Raw genomic sequence first — 6,006 nt, 5'->3', positions numbered from 1 at the left:
GACGGGGAGTATACTCCCCGCCCCCGCCTCGCCCTGTTGCCACTTGCCATCCCTAAAACACACTCACCTCCTGTCTTAGATGGCACATCGTTCCATTATCTAATACCATTGGCAGTAAAAATGAATCTACAAATGCAGCTAATGGATGTTATGATCGCATATTTATATGGTCACTAGACACTGACATATATATGAAAGTATCCGAGGGCATTCAAAATCTTTTATATAAAGGAAAAACAAATCAAAATATGTTCAATCAGCAAGAATGTGATTTTGTAGATTTAGTGAGTACCTCTTAAAACATGGATATGAGAATAAAGATATCAGTCCTTACATCTTCACTAAGAAATCTTTTGATGGATTCTGTATTATATCCATCTATGTAGATGATATAAACATTATTGGAACATGCAAGGATGTCAAGAGGGCATGCTTGTGTTTAAAGGAGGAATTTGAAATAAAAGACTTGGGAGTAACCAAGTTATGTCTCGACCTGCGGATTGAGAACCTCCCTGAAGGAATATTCATACATCAATCCAAATACACAGACAAGTTATTAGAGAAATTCTACAATGATAAGTCTCGTCCACTTAGTACCCCAATAGTAGTTCGATCATTTGAAGTTGATAAGGACTCATATAGACCTAAAGAGGATAATGAGGATATTCTAGGACCAGAAGTCCCTTACTTAAGTGTCATAGGAGCACTTTTATATCTTGCCAACTGCACTAGACCGGATATTGCATTTTCAGTAAATATGCTAGCTTGATTTAGTGCTAGCTTTAATAAATGCTTTACCAAAATGCTTGTGCTTTATTATAGAGTAAGATATGGATTTCACTACAGGACATGCAGTATTTATTGACTATTTTCCACCAAAATTTTGATTAAAAAAATGTAATCATTACTTTTTAGCATACTTGTTTTTATCGTAACTTGTAAAAAGTAAACAACACATTGGTTAGTGATACTAATTAATTATTTGTCAATGTAAGTTAAAAAGCAACTAATAGGTTTGGAAAATGGAATACACAATGCAATTAATATCAAGATTGGCATTAAATATGCAAAATATAAAATCAGGATACTTCTTTAAGCAATCAATTTTAAAGAGCCATTTTAAAAGGAAAAATAAAAAACAAAATTAATTGGGCGGAAAAAATATAGCAAAATGACAGACTAAATCACCTGCTTTATTATAATAAGAGATGTTTAATAAAATAATATTTATAACTCAATTACTAAAAACAATGTCTAATCCCACCAATGTTATTGTTATCTCTGATAACAGAGTTCTGATACCTTTTGTAATTTTAATAGCTTGGAATAATTGAGATAAAGACACAAAAATATTTCATATGCTCCGCATCAATTTGAACTAATTGATCCACAAGTTTATAAACCATGATAAGTATCTAATACAATAATAAAAAAAAACACACAACGGTTTAAATATCAAATATGCATTAAAAGTAAATAAGAAACGAAAATATGATTGCCAAAGACTAGCAAACTACCTCCAAATCTTTTTCATGAGATACCTTTTGCCGTCGCAAAAGAGAAATGAAAATCGTTCTCCGATCTCACATCAGCTTTCTTACCTTCCAGAATCCCTTCCGCAACTGCTATAAGTATCTACTCTTAGTCTCCAACCTCCTAAAATAAAACTCTCCAAGCTTAGCGTGGAGTGGCGTCGTAACGGAGATCTCAGCATCATCGTTGCGGCGGCGTCACATTGTCTTAGCTCAGCTCTATTGGTTCTATTCTTCGTCGTCTTCACTCAAGCCTCACTTGTGGAACAAAATGGCAAATAACATGCAGAAAAAGCTGGCAATTATATGTGTAGCCATTGCCAAAGGAGATTTCAAACCTTAATACAATTAACGAAGCACATGGATGCCAAATTTTTCAAAAAGAACTTTAGATAATTCATATAGTACTTTTAATTTTGTAGGTATAAACATATACAATTACATGTAGTATACTATAGGGGTGTGCAATTTACTGAAATTTTTCAGTTAACCGACGAACCGAAAAATTTTGGTTAACCATTAACCGAACCGAAAAATTCGGTTCGGTTAATGGTTAAAAGAATCTTGAAACTTCGGTTAACGGTTAATTCGGTTCAAAAGGTTGATTAACCGAATTTATATATATATATATATATATATAATTAAATATAAATACTAAATACTAATTGGATTGAAGATTTGAAGTTATGGATGTTTGAATATATGAAGTTATGGAGGATTTGTATTTTATTTTAATTGGATTTATTATTTTAGGTGTTATTTTTGGAATTTTATATTTTAGGTTTAAAAAGTTCGGTTAATCGGTTAACCGACCGATTAACCGAAAAAAATTTCGGTTCGGTGAATTCGGTAACACAAACTTCGGTTCGGTTAACGGCTAAAGGTTCTAAAATTTCGGTTAATTCGATCCGGTTAATCAAATGCACACCCCTAGTATACTAGTATAGTTTGAAAGCATTGCCTCATTATAGCAAGTTTCTCACTTGCTTAGATGAGGTGAAAAAAATAACTTTTTCTTGTTTTTTTAATGCTAAGGTAAATAGCAAATTTGCTATTTTAGCAAGTTTGCTAATGATAGCTTTTGGCAATAAATAAATAAATAAATAAAAAGAAAAAAAACTTTTATTGGTATCGAATTTGCAAGAAAGTAGTTGATTTTTTCCGTTAATCTTAGCATTGGTCGTAGTCTCCAGGTCTCGCATCCTGAAAACATCCTCCGCAATCCTCCAATCCATCTGTTCCTTAGTCGGCGTAGGATCGATGCGATCCAAGTCTTCGTCTATAATTATATTTTCCTCTCGTGAAGCTGCCTTTGAGCTATTTCCGGGGCGATCAGCCCCCAGATTCACAACCATCATGTTCTCCTCTTTATTTTTAGCAAATTTTAATTTTTCCGGCTACTAAGCCGCTGCCAAACCGCCCGTAGACGGTGGCTGGGGTAGAGCCACCAACTCCCCAGCTCTCTAGTCTAAACACCAATCATATGATCGGGAAAATTACAATAAAGGTCAAAGTCTTTATAAACAATCGACTTATTTTATTAAAATGAAATAAACAAGCGTATGAGTGTAGAGAGAAGCGAGAGAGAACTTTTCTAGAGATAGAAGTGGGGCGGATGGGTTTAGGACCACTCATTCCAGTTGTACAAATGTGTTTGTCAACTTGTTTGTCTACAAATGTTTTCAAAGAATCAAGACCTTTTATAAATTTTGGGCGAAGTTTATCCAGCTCCCTGGAAAAGATAACGAAATTAAAACAATATAATATATTTCCATAATTCAATTGCACACAAAAGTAATTAAACATCATTGGGCATATGTAATGCTTTTTCTTTTTTCCAATCAATACCAACAATTCAACTTATTTGTGTTTTTAAATGTTTTAATAAAAAGCTAGAGTTTCGTATTTCCATTATAATTACTCTATCGGCGACTTAATTGCTCACTTGATTATTTTTTGTCATTTACTAGATGTTTAATGTTTAATAAAATAATATTTAATATCAATCCCTCAAAATAATGTTTAATCCCACATAATGTAATTCTCATCTATGATAACAATGCTCTAATACTATTTTGTAATTTTAGTCGCTAGGAATATCTAAGATAAAGAACCAAAAAATATCCACACCTTCCGCATCAATTTGATCATATTGAACCACTAGAAAATAAACAATGACAAGTACCAAATACAATATCAAAAAAAAATAAAAAATAGCACTTTAAATATCAAATATGCATTTACATTAAATAACAAACAAAAATCCGATAGTTAAAGACTAGTAGACTGCCCCTATGACTTTAGTTAACATAACGATTGTTTTAGAGTTAACTTCTTTTGTCACAAATAAATACAACATTTGTTACTATGTTTCTTGTCACAACACAGTGATTATTTGTTACCACGTTTTAGATCACTGATAATCATTTTTGCGTTAAGAACAGTTATCACAAATAAGTACAACTATTGTGACTAAAGTGTTGTCACAATAAAATAATTAATTGCAACGATTTTAGTTGTCACTAGATCAATTTTTTTGTAATAACATATTTGGTCACAAATTGTACATTTATTGTAACCACTATTGTTATCGCTCAAATACTACTTCTAGTGTACGTAAACATTGTCACAAATGTCTTGAGTAATTGTGACAATTTTTCAAAAGTCGTCACTACTACAAGTCTACAATAGTGACGGATGATATAATGACCACATGTGACAACTTTAAAAATTAAAATCGATAGTTTTGATGACAACTTCTGTTGTCACTAAATGTGAAATTTCTTGTAGTGTATTTCTTTGTTAATAATTAAATTACATAATACAAAATAAAGAAATACAATTATTCAAAAAAATTCAAATAAAGAAAATAAGAATTAAATTTTTAAATAAAAAATACTTCATTTGTTCCATTTTATATTTCTCTACTTACTATTCATTGGTCAAACTAACAATTTCTTCGTTGTTTATTTTCTTTAGTATTTTTACTTATTTTTAAATTTGATTTTTATGCTAAATAATACTTTTATTATAGTTTCTAAATATATAAATTTTGTATACAAATATTAAACTTAATATTATGAAAAATTGAATTAAAAATAACTTCATTTTAATTGAACCAAATAGATAAAATGTAATGGAAACTGGAAAGAGTATTACAAAAAAGTTGTCGATTCGACAGCCTTTTTGTAGAGTTAATACCACAAATGGTCCTCTGACTATTGGGCTAGTACTCCTTTTAGTCCTCGACTTTCAATTCAACTACAAATGGTCCTCTGACTTTCATTTTTTACCACAAATAGTCCTTCGTTAAAATTTATGTTAAATAGGTGTTAAATCTAGGGATATTATCGTCAAATTGATATGATATATATAATCGTCATAAAATAAAAATGTTTAGAATTTATCACCAACAAGCATAATTGAACAATTAATGAATATAAATACTCCTAAATAGAAAGACAATACACCTTATTCTCATAATAATGCATACAAAATGAAGATTTAATATTATAGCTAAATGTTTTTAATTTAACCAATGGATTAAAATGGAAGAAATTTGTTTCAAAACCCTTGCTTCCATCATTTTCATGGCTGTTTAAACATGGCCGATTAATAGTTTTCACTCTTCATTAATCAGTCAAACATTTTGTTCCACCGTTGAATTAATATAATTATTCAAGTATAAATTACGAACATTACTCAAAGATTTTTATTTAATTTGTTCATTTATGTGATTTGTCACGTCCATTTTGTTTTTTATATTTATTAACTTAATGTTTATTAATATTTGAAATTAATTATGTTATCATATAATTCTCAAAAAGGAGTAATCATAATAATATTAATCAATTTGATGATATTAACCCTAGATTTAACGCCTATTTAACAAAAATTTTAACAGAAGACTATTTGTGGTCAAAAATGAAAGTCAAAGGACCAATTATGATCGAATTAAAAGTCGAGGACTAAAAGGAGTACTAACCCAATAGTCAGAGGACCGTTTGTGGTATTAACTCCTTTTTGTACGGAGAGTGTGGTTGCAAGCTTTCAGGAATTGAAAGCTTGCAACCCACCTCATTAATTTTTTTTAATAATTTATAAAATTACACATCAATTGAAATTCCAATACATTCAGGATAAATTCAGCCTTATACATATGGTGTTGGCAAATTATTCTGTAGACTTGGGTTCACTTTGCAAGGTCAATCCGTATTTAAAATACACAATTTACATACTAATTGTTCATAATTTACATATTAAATGTACACTTGGGTTCACTTTGCAAGGTGGATCCGTGTTCAAAATACACAATTTACATACTAAATGTTCACAATTCAAATTGTAAACATTCAATATGTAAATGGTATAACTATTCAGTCATTATACGGTGGATCTAGGGGTGTAAATGAGCCGAGCGGCTCGCGAGCTGCTCACGAGCCGCTCGGTCAAAGCTTGGTTCGAGCTCGGTCAA

The sequence above is a fragment of the Ipomoea triloba genome, chromosome 16 (genome assembly GCF_003576645.1).
Source record: "Ipomoea triloba cultivar NCNSP0323 chromosome 16, ASM357664v1".
In the NCBI taxonomy this organism is placed as follows: domain Eukaryota; kingdom Viridiplantae; phylum Streptophyta; class Magnoliopsida; order Solanales; family Convolvulaceae; genus Ipomoea; species Ipomoea triloba.
This window is presented reverse-complemented; position numbering follows the sequence as displayed.